Source organism: Trachymyrmex septentrionalis, unplaced genomic scaffold (genome assembly GCF_001594115.1).
Source record: "Trachymyrmex septentrionalis isolate Tsep2-gDNA-1 unplaced genomic scaffold, Tsep1.0 scaffold7, whole genome shotgun sequence".
Classification (NCBI taxonomy): domain Eukaryota; kingdom Metazoa; phylum Arthropoda; class Insecta; order Hymenoptera; family Formicidae; genus Trachymyrmex; species Trachymyrmex septentrionalis.
The window spans coordinates 1,843,162-1,861,086 of NW_017305884.1; the positions used below are offsets into that span (position 1 = coordinate 1,843,162).

At 33.1% G+C, this 17,925-nt stretch overlaps 1 protein-coding gene across 1 annotated transcript in view; it reads right to left on the reverse strand.

Annotated features, from left to right (window-relative positions):
- The window catches only part of LOC108753430 (tRNA dimethylallyltransferase, mitochondrial), a 102,952-nt gene that overhangs the window by 26,176 nt on the left and 58,851 nt on the right, over positions 1–17,925 (reverse strand). The window lies entirely within an intron of this gene.

Below are 17,925 nucleotides of genomic sequence, written 5' to 3' on the forward strand. Positions count from 1 at the left end.
GCAAATTTAAAAAAGAAAGATTTATCTGTATATAATTTAAGTAATTGTTTCTTTGGTTTTTTAAATTTAAATTTTTCCATATTAATTTGACATTTGCGAAAACATTGAATATGGAAAAGAATGTAATAAAGTAATCTATACGATAGAGCCAAAAAAATAGAGATCTAGCTACAATAAATACAGCTGAAAAGAAGTTTTAGGAAATTAAATAGACTTGAATTCATTAAATGAATCTACATCTGTCAAAATACCAGAGAAAAAGTTTTATATCCAATTAACATTTTTTAAAGTCAGGAAACTGTCATTCATGCTGCGTTTATTCCAATAAAACACTATCGTGTGAAAACTCGTAGATTGTAGAAGATCATTATTTTAATGCCGTCCGGAACTTCCGAGAGGATTTCAACGAGTGAAACGGAAATAATCAAGGGGGTGAGTTTCGGTGAGATTCTTAATGAACGTCTGGAAAGTAATATTCCTGTCACTGGGCGATAATCCTTCCCGTGGCTTCCGCTGGCTATATCACCATGGGTGTCTACGAACGGTCGTAACAGCGCGTCATCATTCGTTCGCCTCATCTTTACAGCGAATTCAGCCTAACAAAAGGAACAACGGCTTCTCGATATTTTCGTTCTTCTTCGCTCTGCCATTCGCGGCTGCATTCGACGCTGCGCCTCGGGTCGAGTTGCCGGAAATGCCGTGCGTGCCGCGGCGTCTAAAACCACCGTAGTCAGATCCGCATGCGAGACGCGCGCTGATAAAAAACGAGATGGGGAACGAAAGATCAACGACAGAAAAAGCTGACGCCGGTCGCGAATCGCGCTCATGTCCCCGGGGAAAGCTTGGTTCGATATTATTCTCTTCCAGGGAGGACTTCTGACTCCATGTGATAAAAAAATAATTGACTCGCTGATATTAAAACATTGAGAAAAATTTCTCATTGAAAATGAACAAATCAGAAGATTCTGATCGTATCAATCAGAATTTTGGTTATCTCGACTAGAATTACAATAGAATTAAGAACATTCTGCTTTGCCTATTTTCAATCATAATTCCAATTAATGCAATCAGACTCTTCTTTGTCGATCAATGAACGATTGATTACATATACGATTATTTGATATATATAGATCCACACCGAATTATTTAAACACTAAAGATCCAACGGTCTTCGATCGTTGTGGTTTTATTTCCTATTGGTTGTGTATTCACATGTACGATCTAATGAGATTCTAATTATTTACTAGTCTTCATTAAAAAAAAATATTTTATTAAAAAATGATATGAATATTCGCGACAAAATACAATTATGTGGACAAACATTTAATGAATTTCCGATGGCGCACAAAGTTTTGCAGTGCCACTTAAATTCTCTGTGACGCGTCTAAATTTTATGAGTAACTCGTAACTGGGTAACGACGATAGCAGTCGTAGCTCTAATTGCTTTATTAATAGCGTAGACTCGTGATGTTAAGAGCACATTCACATCGCGGTACCGACTTCGTGGGAGGCTTGTCTAATTTTAAAAGGCGCTCCGCGTGTCGAAAATTTTAGACATCGTCGCCCCGACGCATTGTGGCAAATTTTCGATCATCGCAAGTGTGTTCAAAAGTTGTTCTTATATTATATTATATATAATTACCTTATATTTTACAATATATCATTAAAACATTTTGAGCTAATCATAATTTCTTGAAAATTTCTTAAAACGTTTAGCATTTTTCTTGAAAATTTCGACAAAATTTATAGTTACTCTTAAGAGAGTTTGAGTTTAGTCTCCGTCCATATTGGACGCATCCTGGCGTTTTCCTCGTACATTTCCGTTGCGAAGTGAATAAAGAACTTTCCGCAATCTATACACGTGTGGCCTCGTACTGAATCGACCTGTCGCTTTATGCCTTTTCACAAGATCTCCTTGGATACATCCTGACATTACTCCAAAATATTCTTCCGTTACCTGGCTTTTCTCTCTCCGTACACGAGTTCGGTTTGCTATTTTGATTCTTTTCGGCTTTTTAGCCGAACAGTTCTGTTCAAATTTACAGTCAACAATATTACAATGATAATGTTTATTATTTTTATTTTTCTCCATAATCAATTTGGAAACAAAATTGAGAATAAAAAGTAAACTACTATAAGGAAAAAAATAACGATAAATAGATATTGGCGGGTGTTTAGAATTGGAGTTTATATTTAAGATTGTCTAAAGTATAGTTTTAATATGTCATGAATCAGAGAGCCATACTTGATGGCATTTTAAGACATTTATAAACATCTGAACTATATAACATTTATATAATGTCTTTATATATCTAAATAAAATATACAGTATATAAAATATGTATCTTTTTAACGCTTTTACGAACAACTATAAATTTCGTTTAAACTTCAATTTCCAAAAATTACGACTAACTGAAATCATTTTAGTAATAAATGTATTGGAAATAATATAAGTAAATTGACTAAATATTTGAAATATATTATTACACAACAATTATATCAATTTCACATCTACTTGCTTTAAAACGAAAAGAAAAGAAGATAGTATATGATAAGTATAATAATAAATAACATAAAAGTTCTCCAAGGTTAAAAGAAATATAATGAATCGGAAAACTTGGAGTTTGGAACAAGAGAAGAGCGTTTTCCCTCTCGAACGTATTCATTTTGCGAAAGACTTTGATTTCGCGGCTGACTGACTTAATGGATTTCCCTATCGACAGCTTCCCGGATTCTGAGGTATAGATTGGAGGCACGAGCGCGGCTTCCGGGATGATTTTCATAAAACCGCGATAAGAGGAACAGCCTCGATCCATCTGATCCAAAGGTCGAGAACGGCCGAGCAGGCATCCTGCAAGTTTTCTTTGAGAGATGACTCAAGAAAACTCGACCGTAAGAAAGCGATAAACATAGCCTACAAGAGTACTTCACGTTTGGAATAATCTAAATGGTAAATTAAAAAAGAGATTGTTCTTTATACATTAATCGCTCGTTTCATTGTTAAATTCATAATTACACCTAATTTGAATTATTTTTAATCATTTCTATAAATTACCACTGCTTCTACTCATTGTTAATATGTTAATTTAACTAAAATAATAGAGTTAAATAATTTAATTCAAGAAATTGTGTTCAATTTGGCTTAAATTTAATTTATTATTTATTAACAAGGAATCAGTTACAACTGCCCGGAACTGATACGATTCTCCTTAAAATATGTTGTTAAATATATAATAAAAATTTTAAAGATATGTATTTCTTTATACTAGTTCAATTTGAGATTTAAAGAGTGAAACAACCCCTCAAAATTTAATGGGGATAGGAATACTTTCAACATATTTTTTATATTTCTAAAAAATCTAAATCATAGTTACAAAGTATTATATAAAAACCATTAAAAATTTTGTTTAAAATATTTTCTTATATAGCTTACTATTCTGTATATAATTATTGGAATTAAATATAAGCATTAACTTTGTAGAGTTATTTCATCCCTCAAATTTGTAATTCGATGATAAAAAAATATAGGTATATTTCAAGAGGAGAATTGAATCAATTCTCAACAGTTGCAATAGATTTTTTGTAAGCGCACAAGTAATATGGACGTATTATATTTATTTCGAAACTGTCCACAGAAATGAATTAATTTATGTGTTTTGATAAAAGCGTTAAAAATAACAAAATATTATTTTGACTCAAGAGAATTGGGTTACTACTGTTACTTTAGAGATCTAACAACGTTCAACGAAATTTCTATGTTTTTCCTTCTATGACGTAATAAAAAATAACGTTTATTTTTTTAATTAAAAATTATTTATTTATTATATAGCTTCTTCGAATTTCCAAAACAAAACAACAAATAGCATTTTAAATGAAAATGAACATTTCACACCCAACGTTACTTTTAAGTTCGTTATTCCGTTGAGGCGGATGGCAAGCAAACCCTCTTTTTAAAATGCGAGTCCTTCAACTTTGCCTAAAAGGATTAAAAACGACTATACTCTGACTCAACGCGTTCCCTAACGTAAGCGCCACGAAGGTCAGAAGTTACGACCGGAGTCTGCGAAATGGCGCGCGGATGCGAGAAATAAATTTCTAAGGACTGTCCCGCTGAGAGGAGCTGTTCAACATTATGGCCGGCCATTGTGATTGCCATTTATATTATTTTTTTCCGATTTTATTGTCGAAGGCCAAAGAAAGCTGAAAAATTACGGTGGCAGGCGCGTTTACGCATCTGTCAAATCGAAAACGAAAACTTTTGAAGGAGATACGATTTAGAAGACTTATATGCAGCATTAGAAGACTTTTATGCAACATGTTACAAAAAAACTTATAATAAATTAATTTGCTATTGTAAAAAGTTAAACGTGTAATAATTAATAAGTATCCGAAATAATAAGCGATATAATTTCGAATTATAACTTATTTATTTCATTAAAATATAATAATATAAAAACAGCTTAAAAATTACCATTCGGTAATTTTCCCTTATATATAGATTTTTTTTCAATTATTTTATTTGGAGTGAAAAAAAATGATAGGTTATCATCATATTATCTCTTCAGTTTTTGTTTGTCATAATAAAATTGTTTACTAAGAACAAAAATGCCAGTATGACAAATAATCATGCGCAGTACGTGGAAAGAAAAAAACTACTTGGATAAAATGCAAGAAATAACGTTTTACTGAATGGCCTTCGCCTTTATTTGCTATTGTACCAGGAATAAAGTCCCTCATTTTGCCTACACTTTATCGGCAATAAAGGATGACACTAAGCCAACTTGCGCGACCAATCATTTTATTTCCGCTCTTGAAAGTAACGAGCTCTATTAATGCATAATATATATAATAATGTTACATCCATTTATATATATTCAGTATAATAAAATTCGCCAAATATAATAACTTTCCTTTTGTGAACCGATCCGCTAATAACGTACTTGATAAACGCACTCGACAACTTACATATTTTTCATTATTTTTTCATCTGTAATTTCTACATTCCATCCCAATAAACCCATAAAATCGTTCAATCATTCATGTCAGGTCGATCGATCGGCCTCTCTTTTCACAATGTTTGAAGGTACGACATGTCGGTGGGACCGTCTCCGTTCTTGACGCGCGCGTTACAGTGAGACTATCGGGTGTCACATACAGAATGGCGCAAACTACGTATTCGCCATCGTGCTCCGGACTCCGAAGCCGATCGACGAGTCGGTGGCCGGTTGGTGGTCGTTCAGTCGGTGGCAGGAAATGACGACACATCCTCGAGTCGCGTAGACTCCTCGCACATAGATAACCCAACCAGCTGCCGTCCAAGTGACACTCTTCGGGCGCTTTAAAAGTCGCACGCATACATCGCGCAAGAAGAAATTGCAGGGCGAAGGATAAGACTGAAGAGGATGATGGAAGGGTGAAGAGAGAGGGACAAGGGGGAGGGGGAGGGGCGGGGGCAAGGAATGGAAGAAAGAAACGGCACTCGGCCAGATGCGCGGCACATTTTAATTAACGTCCAGACATCCTCTGAGACGGATGACCCCGAACTCAGGGCCATTCGATGACCCTTTTCCCATCACGTCCTCTGGATAACAGGAAGAGCGCGTCTTCCTCCTCGTTCTCCTCGTCTGGACACGCGAAATGATCTTTCCCATACAGATATGGATAAGCACGTATGGCGTTTCTCGAGAAGATATCATTTGATACAATTAATGGGTTCTACAATTCGTATAGAGCTCCCGAGTTCTTTTCATTGTACAATGTATCACATTGTGCGAAATGGAGCACGTTCAGAAAACATTTTTCAACGGTTATTCTTTATAATAATAACAATGATTCTTTATAAATAATAATAATAATAGTAAAAATAACTTTATTTATTTATAAAGCTATCCCAACACAGTAGATCTTATTTAAAAACAAATTTGTATTTTGCTGTAAAAAATGTTGAAAATAGCCGAAAATGCTATTTTTAATTCATTTTAACCCAATTTATGTAAATTCTATCAACAGTATCGTGTTCACTGAAAAAAATCTTCGGGACATGGCACTTCAAAGAAAATTTCATATTGAATCGTATAATAATTTCTTCGGATATCGCAGCGTAATTAAAGTAAATTTCAAGAACAAAAAATCGGTCCAAAAACTCACTAATCATTCTAAAATTACACGAGAATATGTATATTAAATTCGAGCGAAATAGATATTGCGACAAACTTGTGAACGAAATCGCCAGGCTCTTTTCATAGTAGAATATAGAATATCCCAAGTTATCGATATGTATATCTCTCGCTTATCGTACAGTATTTCTGTCCCTTGGAAACCAGAGCGAAATTCCGGAAGCGTTTCAGAGAGATACTACATTACATAACGTAAACGGATTTTATCGCGTCGGTCTGTATAATCTGGGACAACAAACATCATGAATGACTGAGCTAGTCTTGTCAATCGATAGAGAATCGATCGTCTATCTCTTCTTGGAATAGCCTCATTGAAATAAAAATATGTTTGATAAATTTCCTCTAATTTTTATATACAACATCAAATATGTCTATTTCTACGTATTATATATATATATACATAATGAATAAGTATTTTATTGTAATAAAGAAGAAAGTTTTAGATTTGTTTGATTCAGTAAAAATCTTTTAATTGTACATTAAACGTTTCTTAAAACAATTCTTAAAACAGATAGATTTTTGGAATACTCAAATTTATTAGAAAACTAGAATATTAAAGAAGTAGATTTATAAAAGGGATCTCTGTTACAGATCGATATTTGACGAAACTTCATTTCCAGACGATCTCTCTAGTTCTAGTGGCACCAAGAACGGAATCGCTGAACGCGGTTGAGGCCGCGCGATTCATTCAACTTTCTATCGAGCGCCGGGCGACGCGGATGCGTCGGTGAGGCTGCACGCCGTCGTAGTTGCATGCGCGGGATTACGATGCCGGCGAGTCATTCATAAAAATAACACAGCCGGTGCACGCTACTACGGCGCACCGCCCTCGGCGTACGAGCGCACCACACAGCGTAACGCGAAACCGGGGAATGCATGTGCACATATTATACGCACACGCGAGGCATACCGAAGCGGATAACTCGCTACGAAGGCGAACGATAGTTAATAAGGGGCCGTAGAAAGTAGCAAGATATTACGGACTGACTTGGAGTGCCGGACGAATTTTACGCTCGTCGCCTTCGGCCGTCTCAGATATCATTTTTCAATTGTACACTCACCTCATGTCGATCGTATCTGCCGGTAAGGCAATTGTCCATAAAAAGCTGACTTTTTTTCGAGATTTATATGTTTTATAAATCGTACGATTTAATTTTTATCCCTGATGTTTATCTCTACTAATATATTGTAGCTTAATTTTAATCTCGGTTTATTTCAGCCTTTATCCTTTTATAATTCTTAAACATAAAAAAACGTAACAAGTAAATAAAACCAAGAACATCAAGTTGATTTACATTGATAGAAACAAGCATTAATGCAGTAAATCAAAACAGTTTCTATTAACAATGATAATGAAGACCTGTTGCCACGCGTAGACAGTTTGCAATGTGTTTAGTATAATATAAATTCATTTTGATACTCTTTTAACGTATAAATATTATAATTTACTACGAGAGAGAGAGAGAGAGAGAGAGAGAGAGAGAGAGAGAGAGAGAGAGAAAGAGAAAGATGCTAAATTAAAATGCAAAACTTTTTTTTATCAAAAAATCCTAATTTAATTTTAAATTATCATTATTTTGCTAAAAATTATTTTTAAGCTAATCAAACGGTACGGTTCGTACCAAAATAAATTGTCAAAATAAATTATTAACGAAACATTAAAGACAACTACATTTTCAATATTTCGTCATCGCGACGTCCTTTCTTAATATTTCAATAATATTTGTAATGTATCTTCTTTCTAAATGAAATATAAAAGAAGTAAAATAAACTCGTTAATTTTCCTTAAAAAAAACTGTTTAAAAAAAGGAAATAATAATCTATAAAATATCAAAGTCAAACGACATTCGATCTATATAATAGTGTTACAATTTTAGTGCTATTTTATGACGACCCTGTAAGGTACAGTTTAATTTTCCATCAAATTTGCATAATTTACTCGCGTCTGCAGAACGCGATAAGTCATAAAATACGGCTCAGATCTAGAACATAACTTGAGAATAAAATTATATTCCTACAATATTTCACGTAACATGCAGGAGGAACTTCTAAAATTTTAAATGCAATTTATATTTTGCGGGAAAAAAATTTTCAGTTTATTATAATGTGAAATTATTTAATTCAATATTATTACTTAGTATGCTAAATATAAATGAGATTTTAAACTAATTAGCGTAAAACATAAAAATATATTATAATAAATTTTTATGCTACTATTTATGATTTTAATAAATCTGATAAATTTTTACAGTAGCTTCATGCATTATGCGAATAACAAAATACTGTTCTGAAATTCTTATAATATTATTATGCAAAAGTAAATTAATTATTCTCATGTATTCTCACTGAGAATGAAATAATTACTACAACATATAAAAAAAAGATATGTATTAATAAATAGCAATTTAATAATATAATTGCAAATAATCTTGTTACTTCAATAACAATTAATAAAATATTTGAGTATTAATAAATTTTAACAAATTAATCAATTTGATAATAATAAAACAGTATTAATAATATTTTATTAACAAGGACATATATTTATTTCATTAATATTATTATTGAATTATTAAAATTATTTGTACCTAGACTGCTGTTAGCTACTCTGTTAATGTAATATCTTTTTTCCGTCTATTTATATAATTACAATTTATATTAAAAATCATGTTGAAAAAAATTACATTGGAAAAACAACACAAAGTAATTTACATTTTCATCTTTTTTATCTCAGAAAAAAATTACGCAAAATCATGCGTAATCAATTTAAACATAAAACCTTGATTGATTTGAAAAAAAATTAGAGGATGTTTTTCCTCAATGTAAATAATTCAGTATTGATGAATGTAAAAACGTGTGATATTCATAATGCCGCTATAATTTTTCGTTTTGTTTACACTTTGGTTACACATTTCTAAGCAAGAGCGTTAATTATTGAATAAAGATCAGGCATAACACTGTCTAGACGGGTGGAAAAGACTAAATTGCAAATGTGGCCTTGAACTTCCTAGGCGTGAAGAAACAAATAAATTGCTAGATGAGAACTTGATACGAATACATCAAGACGCATATATAATTTCATATATAGTTAGATTGCATAAATAAATAGAGTAGACAACATGTCGCAAACAATGTAATATGAAAATGATTTAATCGTTTCTTGGAAACTGATAATATGCGGATAATATGCATTTAAAAAATCCCGGCTTGCTTTGAATTTTCTCGTTTTTTTATATTTTTATTCCTTGTAACAAACATATTTTTCCGCCGCTAAAATAACTGTGAAATAAACACAGAATTAATTAAAATGTTGAAGTATAAATTAATCATGGAGATGCATTGCGCAAATGTCTTCATTTGTGCATATTTAAATTGAATTATGCTAAAACTGTGACATTTAAAAAAACATTTAACAATCTAAAGATAAACACAATATAAAAAAAAATATAAACTTGTTCAGACAATTCCCGACAAAGTTTTCGACTGAAAATAGTGATCTATTTCACGAAGCATTTTGCGGATATACTTGTTTGCATATAGCTAACTCGGGAGTAGTCAGTTATGTTTATTGGAATTTCTATAAAAATAAAGATTTTTATTACTATAACGCTTTTTTATTGCGGATTCGCGATTACACATTTAAGACAAAAAAATTTGTGAAGATTACTAAAGAAGAAAGAAATAGGTTGAACATATATCCATGCAAAATAATACTTTACAATTCATATTTTTTCGCCGCTGGAGTATAAAAAACACTTCAGGTGATTACTTCCAGGTTATAAACATGTTTATGTGCTGCATAATAACACTAGTCTGCGAATTGACCCCTTGAGATCATTGTCTAATCAAAGGTCGTTTTCTGTAGCTTTTTTGAATATTGAATATGATTTCATTTAGTTATTTCATCACGGCACAATTTTGAGAAAAATAAATAAAAAAAAATGAAATCAAAGATTGCCATGTTGTATAATACTGATAACGATTTTTTTTTCTAAATTTCGTTACGCGAAAACATCAACTTTTAACTTTCAAACGCATTTCGTTTTGTTTCAATATGATTTGTCGTTTTTAAGACATAGCAATTTGAAAATGACCTTATTGTATTTTAGCAATTTTATATCGTTCTTTTATTTATTATAATATGGTCCGGTTATATTATATAAATACAAAAGCATTTACTTTCCACAGAATTATTTTCTGTAGTATTAACATGAAATAAAATGCTTTTTCCATGTATTATATGGAATCTCGAAAACAAAAAATTATACAAAATAAAATGTATTTTAAAGTTAGAAGTTTAATACTTTCGCGTGACATTAACGAAATTTATAAAATAATTTGTTGTTAATCTTCAAAATTGTCGACTTGGTCTCATTGACACCTCTTTGACATGTCTTTAAAAATTGTGACGTGATAGATAATAAATTTAAACAAGGGATTCGTGTTCAGCATTCAAAATAATACATCAAAACAGTCAAAATTGTTTGAAAAATACTTTATCACAAATTAGTGTGTAAACAGTATCAACAGTTATAATCAGTTGCAAACGCTGTTCACGAGTGTTCTCAAGCGAAGCCCTCGTTGCCAACCGACTTATCTGCGCACTTAGAAAACATCGTCTAGTATAAATTCCGCTCACGGTGATACATTAAGCGCGTCGAACCCGGAGCAATTTTCGCGATAGCTCCCGTCTTGGCAATCGGCAGAATCTAACACGGCTCGAGAGCGATCGTAAAGCAGGTTGTATGTCGTCATCGGGATTTTTCATGAACTCGCGCTTTCGCATCCGCAATGCGGACAAAATGCGGCATCTCGCCGAATATCGCAGACATCGCTCTTGACGAAACTGCCGCACAATCTCATTAGCCTTAATGACTTCTACAACAAAATTACGTTAACAATTGCGCGCCAGGTCTATATCTAATCTAAATTAATGTCTCAGCTAGAATGACAATACCAACCGCGGTGGATGACAGAAAATTCGATCTATGCAGCCAACATAAATATCTCCTCCTATTTATGCTACTATTACAAATCCTTCTCCATCTTTAACGAACTGCCAAGAAGACATGCGTGTATCCGGCGCCTCAGAAACGATGTCGTGTAAGAAATGCACAGTGGGCTGAGCACCGAACCGCGAATGCGTGTGATTACGCGCACTTAACCTTTCATTACTCCCGTGAAGTACTCAAGACATTCCCGCCTTACAAATACGCTGAATGCTATTTATACGCATTGTTATATTTAGCACAAATTGTTTCACAATTAAAAAAAAATTTGTGTATTTATCTTTATCTAAAAAAACGTTATCTTTATTTAATTGTAAATCATCAAAGAGAATAAAATTGAGATATAACGTTAGGGTGCTAGAATTGCTAGAAATATCTCACGCAAGTAATTACATTAAAAAAAGCAGGTAATGCAGAATTAAATGCGCGTATGCCACCTAATAATTAGTATTCGTTCCGCAGATTAGCGTCACCGTTTCTCTCATCCACTTCCGTTTCTATCTTTCGCAATTCGTTCCAAACTTGAGTTTTAGTGCCTTCGTGAAATTTGGTTCTCCTCGCTTTTCTTCTTTCTCTTCATGAACAGGAAATTCTCCGTCTTCCAGGACGGAAACGCGGTCGGATATTTCGACGGAAAAAGAAATAACAAAATGAAATAACATAACAAAATGTTTGTAGCAGAATATGAATGTTGAGAAATGTAATGAAATTTTTTTTAAATATTGTGCGATGCTGCATCTGAAATTTATTAGTAAAATATAATATTTAAATGTAAGAGTGAAACTTGCAAAAATATATAGATATTACAGAAAATGTATAATAGGCTAAAAAATATAAGAATATTTTAAAGCGCCAGTCGACGGCGTGTATACTTTTGAAGTAAATTGTTCATTCGCATTCGTTCATGCTTTCTTTCACGGAAAAAAAAGATTTTGCTGAAATATCTGAAATTTAACGAAATAAAAAAATAATTCTGTTGGAAGCTCAAAATAATTATGTACGACGTTCAAACTGGTTACTAAGAATTGGAATAGAAGTCAAAATTTTTTGCAGCATTTTTCATGCTTGAGTCTACCTACTATAATCAGTTTGATGGTTCAACAAAATTATTTTCAGATTATCTGTATCTATCTAAATTTTTAGATATTTCATCAAAGAATTCCTTCCATGTTGATCTGGATCCGATTTAATGTAGAGTGATAGAATTGCAGAAATTTAAGAATATACTATATAAATGTATAAGAAATCAATTTAGAAAATTATAAAAATCAGAATTATGAATATTACCTGATATAACAGTTTTATGATTGTATACATTATAATAATACATAAATTAATAGCATTATGCAAAGTGACAATACCGCAAGTAAATCGTTAATACTGAAAAATGTAATGCCATAACTCAAACGAATTATTTTTTTAGCTAGATAGTTGGTTATTAATTTCAGGATAATTCATCGGTATTTCTTAACACAACTATTTATCAATAAAATCAATGTAACTTTATTATAAAGCTAAGCTTTACTGTATTATTTGTGTTTAACTTATTTCACTCGATTTCTTAATCCAGAATAATCAAGTAATTTTTTATCGTAATCCACACACACAGATGTGGACACGTAATGCCAACATTATATCATTGTCGTACTCGTATTGACGGATGAGGACTTTTATTAATCAATGATCTATATATTATACAAATGCAAAGAGGGAGAGACACGTGACAATTTCTTTGTCGGCGTTCATAAACTTCGCACGACTCTTGACGACGAATATCGTGTGGGCGGGATAGCTCCTATTTTTATTTGAACTCGTCCCATTTCGCCGCAATTCGACAGTGTAAAACGATTGTCTATCAAGATTGCTCCTGTAAACGGACGAGAGATTTATCGCGGAAGTAAAATAAGACACGAGAAATGCTTATTAATAAAACCGGAGATGACCGCAATGTCGGAAATCGAGACGTAATGACCGAGTGACACGACAACCGTCGTGGTTCCCAGATTAAAACCGGTGATTCAAAGCGTAGATAATTTTGGCATGGGGCTATTTATACGTCGAAGATATACGGCACGGAAGTGATAAGGAAATCATGAATGGCCTGTAGGATGTTCCGACAACGTTGGCGACAATGTGTGGTTTTAATCGCATCGTCGATAAATTTTGGCGCACGGAAACATGCCAAGAAACAAGATCGTTTGATTTATTTCAATACAATTTATTTCAATATAATTTTATCTTTTGCTATTCTTATTTATACCTCGTCTTCTTATTTATATCTTATCTATTTTTTACTCGCTCCTATTCTTCAAATTTCTTGGAGTGAATTTTTACTCCAAAAGAGTGAAAAATAACTGCTATTATTGAAAAAAAAAAAAATTAAAATATTTGGTCTTGAATAAGAGCGGCAGATTTTCCTTTTTGGAGCGAGATTCATGTACACACTGTAAAGAAAAGAAATCTCACTTGTTCTTTGGAGCGAATCTGACTTCAAAAGTATAAAATCTCACTCCAAAAAAAGAGTGAAAATCTATCATTCTTATTCAAGAGTGCAAATGTTTTCATTCTTTTTCAATAGTATCAGTACTTCAACTCTTTTGGAGTAAAATTTCAAGAGAAATTCAAAGAGTATTCATATCTTTACGCTCATTTTAGGTGAATGTCTTAAAATCTCAAAATGGTTATCGTCATTCTTTCGCAACTTCGTAACTAGTCCAGGCACTGAGATCCTCGATCACGCGAGAGAACTTAATCGATCCACTCTATCAAAGGTGGCGGTTACGGCAGCCGATAACGGGAAAAGCAAATCGTATCGCCTCTCACTCTCCAGCGCCCAATGGAGAAGGGGCGGAAGTTCGTCCGCGTGATGCTGTATGCGTTCATACATACGTTCACGTGTGTGCAAGTACTTGGCAAAGGATCGATGGAAAGGTAGAAGGGAGGGAGGTATTTGCAACACACGGCGGAAAAATCTGGCATTCCAGTGCGGCTGCTCGCGAAACGCAGGCAGTGATCCATGCACAAAACGATGACGTACGAGCTATATTAAGCCTCTCTCACACTGTCAACTCTAGCTCTCTCTTTTCTTTCCATGATTTCATAGAAAGTACGCTTTGTAAGTGTGACGTTATAAGCAACAATTTAATGCATATAATAATAATATATGAATCTTTAGACTTTGCTATACATTGCTGTTAAATAGATAAATAGATAAATAGATTTCTTTAAATTAATAAAATTAATAATTTTTAATTATTACAATAGGTTGATAGAATTCTCTATTAGAGATTTAATTATGTTTTTTAATCCTACTGGTCTCGAATTTACCATATAATTATATTGCTTAGATCTCAAAGTAATTAAAGTACTCCAAAAAATAAAAAATAAAATATTTTCTCAGAAAAAAGATCTTACATTAACAGATGAAGTCAACAAATACCAAAGAAAAAAAGTTTTTAAATAAAATATTAATAAGAAGATAAATTACAATTTGGGTCAAATAAATCAGTAGAATTAATAAATATAATTTGTCTAACGCGTATCTAGATCCTTTAAACTTACACGAAAAAAACGATTTTACTGAAGTATTTAAAAGTTAGATATATAGATTTGAAAATAATTTGAATCATAAAATAAAAATAATTGTTGAATCATCATTATTACGTAGGACACTCAAACAATTGATGAGCAATGTCGCAAGAAATTTTGACATTCTAGCAACCAGTTTGAGCGTTCTACATAATTATATGATAATAATTATAATTATTTGATAATAAAAAAAAAATTATTTTCAAATCTGTATTTAATTATAATTTTTTACTTCAGTAAAATGTCCGTTATTCTAGTTAAACTTAAATTTAACAATACATGTTATTAGATCAATAATTTGTGCCAATTATGGACAAAAATATTTAATATTAGATTTTCTTTAAGAAAACTTCAAATTCATGAAAAATTCAATCAAAGTCGAAGACAACAATTAGAAAGTTATTACATAAAACCGATTCTAAATTATATATGTATTTTATTAAATGTAGATATTCTATTATTGCCGTGAATGATAGAATCATGATGAAAGCGTATGAAGCGGATTTGAGTGACCAGAGTGTACTGCGAAATATAATATAATTTCATTCATTCCCGAGCACGATCCATCTGATTGAGAAATATGGTGTGAACGGGACCTTACTCGAGAACATGCCGTTACTTAACTCCGTCGCTCTCGGGGAAAGTCTTTAGACCACAAATCTATGGTAAGGCTAAAGAAATTCTCAAACGGCTGTTAGTGTGCAGGCACCGGTACAAGCAAGGTTGCTGAGGGATCGACTTCCGATTTCGAAATCGCATTCAGTATCGATCGTTTCGCGGTATCTAGGATACGGTGGTCTCGAGCGCAAATAACGTGGTATTTGTGTCAGACGGCTTCGCGATTTTTGACATCGCACTGAAACGGCCGTGTATTAGTATATACCGGCTTAGCTGTGCTTTTACTTTTACGACGGCGAGTCCCGCTCGAACGCTCAGACCAAGGTTAATCGATTCGTGGATGAATTAAGGCCCGAACGCTCGTCGTAAATCTCCGTAAATTCGATAGTTTAACTACGGAACGATGTCGCATGCATCTGAGAATCTCTCATGCCTTTTAAATTACGTAAAAATAGCTGAATTTGACCGTGCGTGAAAGGATAAATGTGCAGTTACGTCAAGGTATCTTTGTTGCATAAATTAAAGAGAATACTTTTGAGAATACATTTGATTAATCGGAGAAAATGCTAATTGATAAAATTCTCGCTATATGTTGCAATCTTAAATTTATATTATGTTTCTATGGAGAATGATTTTCAAAGTAACCGGTCTGGCAATTGTCGAAATAAGATATCGCGCATAGTTGCTATCAATTCTGAGGCCGGTATTTATTATCAGAAAAAATGTCTCCTAATTTTTTTGTTTTCGTATTTACCAGCGAGTCGGTGTAGCAGAACCATAAATAAATTAATAATGTGGAAAGTGCTATTGAAATTATAGTTCTCGTTGGACAGTAGCTGTCAATCGACACTTCCGGTCTGCCATACTTAAGTAAACATTTCCGATGAGGTAATAATACCGTACTAAAATCGAAGTTTCTATTCGTTTTGATTCGAATTTACCGCTGATTACACATTAGATAAATTTGCACATAGTGCAAACCAACTGAACCAACTTTGTTGTCTCGTGATTAACCTGTATTTTCTCGAAATGTCATTTATTCAGAACACGCATAAATTAATATCTCGTTTACGAAATACCTTGACAAGACTGTAATTCTGAGAGGCAATCAGAACAGATAAGTAGATACAACGTGGCAAAAAGATGTATTGCACGAAATTACAATTAATAGGAACGTTTGCGTATAATCTAATATCTACTTTCTAGATATAATTTTTACACGAAAAGAACGATTTTGCTGAAGTATCTAAAAACTAATTATAATTACAGATCTGAAAATAATTTTGTTGAATTATTAAAATAATTACATAGAGAGAGAGAGAGAGAGAGAGAGAGAGAGAGAGAGAGAGAGAGAGGAGAGGAGAGAGGAATCTTATAAACAATGTTGCCAAAATTTTTGACATTCCAGCTTGAGAGTCCTAATTATTTTTTCAACTCTATTTTTAGCTAAAATTTTAGATACTTTAATAAAACCATCCTTTTCAGGTGCTTTTTTAATTACATAAAAAAATCGGTTTTACTAAAGTATCTAAAAATATGGCTACACGGAAAAAACGACTTTGTTAAAATATCTAAAAATTTAGGTAAACACAGATCTGAAAATAATTTGTGGGGCCATCAAAATAATTATGTAAGAAGCTCAAGCACGATAAAAAATACTGATGCAAAAAGTTTTTACATTCTAGTTGAAACCAGCTTGAAAATCTTACATAATGATTTTGGTGATTCCACAAAATTACTTTCAGATCTGTATCTAGCTAAATTTTTAAATACTTTAGTAAAACTTCTTTCCATGTATGTTTGCTACAGCCATATTGTAAATCATTCTCGTTATCGAAGTTATAAGTACCCCCGAGATTCTCTTATTTTAGTTTTGACTTAACATATCTTCGCTCCCTTAGAGAGCTTGGATCAGCTTAGCCGAGTGATATTTTCTGTGATCTCATGAGAAGCCTTGGATTTCTTTTGAGAGAGTAGGCGGTACGAAGTATCTGCGGTGCTGAAAGCGGCACCATCGATTATTCCGACCTATCGGAGGTGACGATAAACCAGACCGGACCGCATTGGAAGGCGATAAACTTTATCGTTTATCAAAGAAAACGAGCTGCTGAGAGCGTGACAGTTCTTTCTCAGCCAAGATCGAGAGTTGAAAACGAAAGGGCGATACCACGTCGATCCTCGTCCTTAACCCAAAACAGCTTTGCAAGCAAGCTGCAGACGGCGACAAATCAGATAAGAAAGAGCGGCGTCGAATGTAATCTTCGACAATTAACATGCTGACGCTCCCGCGCATTTCCGCCGTGTAAACGGCGATAATTCTTGTCCTTCGGATTTTTCTATCGCGCCCGTAAAATAAAACATTTGTCATGACGCCCTGAATATGGGCGCCGTCGATTAGAGCGACGCTTCTGGAATCGCTAAAACGAATCTTGCACAATAAACTTTAACTATACACGTCGCGATAGTGTTTTATGATCAACAATGATTAAGCGCATGTTCCTTTTTTTTTTACTTAAAAGCAATCGAGCAGAGGA